This window comes from Arachis duranensis, chromosome 1, assembly GCF_000817695.3.
Source record: "Arachis duranensis cultivar V14167 chromosome 1, aradu.V14167.gnm2.J7QH, whole genome shotgun sequence".
In the NCBI taxonomy this organism is placed as follows: domain Eukaryota; kingdom Viridiplantae; phylum Streptophyta; class Magnoliopsida; order Fabales; family Fabaceae; genus Arachis; species Arachis duranensis.
Genome location: NC_029772.3, coordinates 56,715,067 through 56,719,149, shown reverse-complemented (window position 1 = coordinate 56,719,149; position 4,083 = coordinate 56,715,067).

Here is a 4,083-nt window from a genome sequence, read left to right as displayed (position 1 = left end):
ATTTTATCTCCAATTAAGCTATAATTTATTTTTCTCATCATCATCAAACATGAATAAAATAGTAGATTTTTAGAATAAAGAGGCAATATTTTTTTTTTCGAGTTCTTAATAAGGAAAATTCTAATTATTTATATGTGGTGGCAATACTTTTTGTCTTCTGAATGAATGCTTGAAAAGTGCATATTTTGGATATTGAATTTTATGAATGTTAAAATTGTTGGCTCCTGAAAGAATGATGAACAAGAGAAATGTTATTAATGATCTAAAAAATCATGAATTTGATTCTTGAAGCAAGAAAAAGCAGCAAGAAAAAAAAACAACAAAAAAATTTACAAGGAATCATTGGATTAAGAAAAGGATCCAAGGCTTTGAGCATCAGGGGATAGGAGGGCCTAAGGAAATAGTTCCAGGCCTAAGCGGCTAAACCAAGCTGTCCCTAACCATGTGCTAGTGGCATGCAGGTCCAAGTGAAAAACTTGAGACTGAGTGGTTAAAGTCGTGATCCAAAGCAAAAAGAGTGTGCTTAAGAGCTCTGGACACCTCTAACTGGGGACTCTAGCAAAGCTGAGTCACAATCTGAAAAGGTTCACCCAGTTATGTGTCTGTGGCATTTGTGTATCCGGTGGTAATACTGGAAAACAAAGTGCTTAGGGCCACGGCCAAGACTCATAAAAGTAGCTGTGTTCAAGAATCAACATACTTAACTAGGAAAATCAATAATACTATCTGTCTTCTGAGTTCCTATGGATGCCAATCATTCTGAATTTCAAAGGATAAAGTGAGATGCCAAAACTGTTTGGAAGCAAAAAGCTACTAGCCCCGCTCATCTAATTAGAATCTGAGCTTCACTTAAAACTCTGAGATATTATTGCTTCTTGATTTCTTTTTATCCTCTTTTATTCATCTAGTTGCTTGAGGACAAGCAACAATTTAAGTTTGGTGTTGTGATGAGCGGATATTTTATACGCTTTTTTGGGGTAATTTCATGTAGATTTTAGCATGTTTTAATTAGTTTTTAGTTAAATATTATTAGTTTTTAGGCAAAAATCATATTTCTGGACTTTACTATGAGTTTGTGTGTTTTTCTGTGATTTCAGGTATTTTCTGGCTGAAATTGAGGGAGCTGAGCAAAGATCTGAGTTAGGTTGAAAAAGGACTGCTGATGCTGTTGAATTCTGACCTCCCTGCACTCGAAATGGATTTTCTGGAGCTACAGGAGTCCAATTGGCACGCTCTCAACGGCGTTGGAAAGTAGACATCCAAGGCTTTCCAGCAATATATAATAGTCCATACTTTACGCAAAGATAGACGATGTAAACTGGTGTCCAACGCCAGTATCATGCTGCTGTCTGGCGTCCAGCGCCAGAAACAGGTTACAAGCTGGAGTTCAACGCCAGAAACAGGTTACAACCTGGCGTTGAATGCCCAAAACAGCCCCAGGCACGTGAGAAGCTTAAGTCTCAGCCCCAGCACACACCAAGTGGGCCCCAGAAGTGAATTTCTGCACTATCTATCATAGTTTACTCATTTTCTGTAAACCTAGGTTACTAGTTTACTATTTAAACAACTTTTAGAGATTTACTTTGCACCGGATGACATTTTCATATCTGAATTTTATACACTTTGACGGCATGAGTCTCTAAACTCCATTATTGGGAGTGAGGAGCTCTGCAGCGTCTCAATGAATTAATGCAATTGTTTCTATTTCATTCAAACATGTGTGTGTTCCTATCTAAGATGTTCATTCGCGCTTAATTGTGAAGGAGGTGATGATCCGTGACACTCATCACCGTCCTCAATCCATGAACGTGTGCCTGACAAACACCTCCGTTCTACATCAGATTGAATGAGTATCTCTTAGCTTCCTTAATCAGAATCTTCGTGGTATAAGCTAGAACTGATGGCGGCCACTCTTGAGAATCCGGAAAGTCTAAACCTTGTCTGTGGTATTCCGAGTAGGACTCAAGGTTTGAATGGCTGTGACGAGCTTTAAACTCGCGATTGCTGGACGTGATGACAAACGCAAAAGGATCAATGGATCCTATTCCAACATGATCGAGAACCAACAGCTGATTAGCCGTGCTGTGACAGAGCATCTGGACCATTTTCATTGAGAGGATGGGAAGTAGCCACTGGCAATGGTGACACCCTACATACAGCTTGCCATGAATGGAACTTTACAAACAATTGAGTTGAATATTACATTGCAGAAATTCAGAGGACAAAGCATCTCCAAAACTCCAACATATTCTCCATTAATAAAGTAACGATTCCTTACTCCAAATACTTTTACTTCTTACAATTAAATCCAAATAACCTTATTGGCATCTTGACTAAGATTAATAAAATAAACATAGCTTGCTTCAAACCAATAATCTCTGTGGAATTGACCTTTACTCACGTAAGGTATTACTTGGACGACCCAGTGCACTTGCTGGTTAGTTGTACGGATTGCAAATTCGTGCACCGGTACCCAACGAAAGGAATGAGCTAATCCCTACAAGAACCATCACAGGCTGGAGAATGTGTATTGACTACATGAAACTCAATGAAGCCACAAGAAAGGATCATTTTCCACTTCCCTTCATGGATCAAATGCTGGAAAGACTTGCGGGACATGCATATTATTGTTTTCTAGATGGTTATTCAGGATATAACCAAATAGTGGTTGATCCAAGAGACCAAGAGAAAACATCCTTCACCTGCCCATATCGAGTGTTTGCTTACAAGCGCATGCCATTTGGGCTATGTAATGCGTCTGCAACTTTTCAACGCTGCATGCTCTCCATCTTTTCAGACATGATAGAGAAGTTCATTGAAGTTTTCATGGATGACTTCTCCGTATTTGGAGATTCCTTCCCTAGTTGCCTAAACCATCTTGCCTTGGTATTGAAAAGATGTCAAGAAACCAATTTAGTCTTGAACTGGGAAAAATATCATTTCATGGTGACAGAGGGAATAGTTCTTGGCCATAAGGTTTCTAATCAAGGCATTGAGGCAGACAGAGCTAAGGTGGAGCTAATTGAAAAGTTACCTCCACCAAGTGATGTCAAGGAAATTAGGAGCTTTTTAGGACATGCTGGCTTCTACAGAAGATTTATTAAAGATTTTTCAAAGATAGCCAAGCCCTTAAGCAATTTCCTAATGTTTGATGCACCATTTATTTTTGATGAGAAATACATGCTAGCATTTGAAAACTTGAAAAAGAGGCTATCCTCAGCTCCCATTATCACCCCACCTGATTGGAATTTACCATTCGAATTGATGTGTGATGCATCTGATTTCGTAGTTGGGGCAGTGTTGGGGCAGAGAAAAGAAAATTTGGTGCATGTCATATACTATGTCAGCAAGGTCCTTAATGATACTCAAAGGAATTATACTACTACTAAAAAGGAATTGCTGGCAATAGTGTTTGCATTTGACAAATTTAGATCATATCTTATTGGCTCTAAAGTTATTGTTTTCACTGACCACATAGCACTCAAATATCTATTTGCTAAACAAGACTCAAAACCAAGACTAATCAGATGGATTTTATTGTTGCAGGAGTTCAACATTGAGATTAGAGACAAAAAGGGTGTGGAAAATAAAGTGGCAAATCATTTATCCAGAATTCCTTGTGAGAAGAGTGATGCCCATGATACAAGTGTAAATAAATTTTTTCCAGATGAGCAGCTAATGATGATTCATAAAGCACCTTGGTTTGCGAATATTGCCAATTTTAAAGCAGTCGGTGACTTACCTCCTGGAATCAACAAATATCAAAGGAGGAAACTCATCAATAATGCCAAGTATTTCATATGGGATGAACCCTATCTCTTTAAGAAATGCTCAGATGGAATCCTTAGGAGGTGCATCTCAGAAGAAGAGGGACGAAAGGTCCTGTGGGGTTGCCATAGTGCTAGTTATGGAGGTCACTTTGGAGGAGAAAGAACTGCCGCAAAGGTGCTGCAATGTGGGTTCTTTTGGCCCACTATTTTCAAGGATGCCAAGGAATTGGTGAAAAGCTGCAACGAATGCCAAAGGGCTGGGAACCTGCCCCCAAAAGAAATGAAATGCCACAGCAATATATTCTAGAACTTG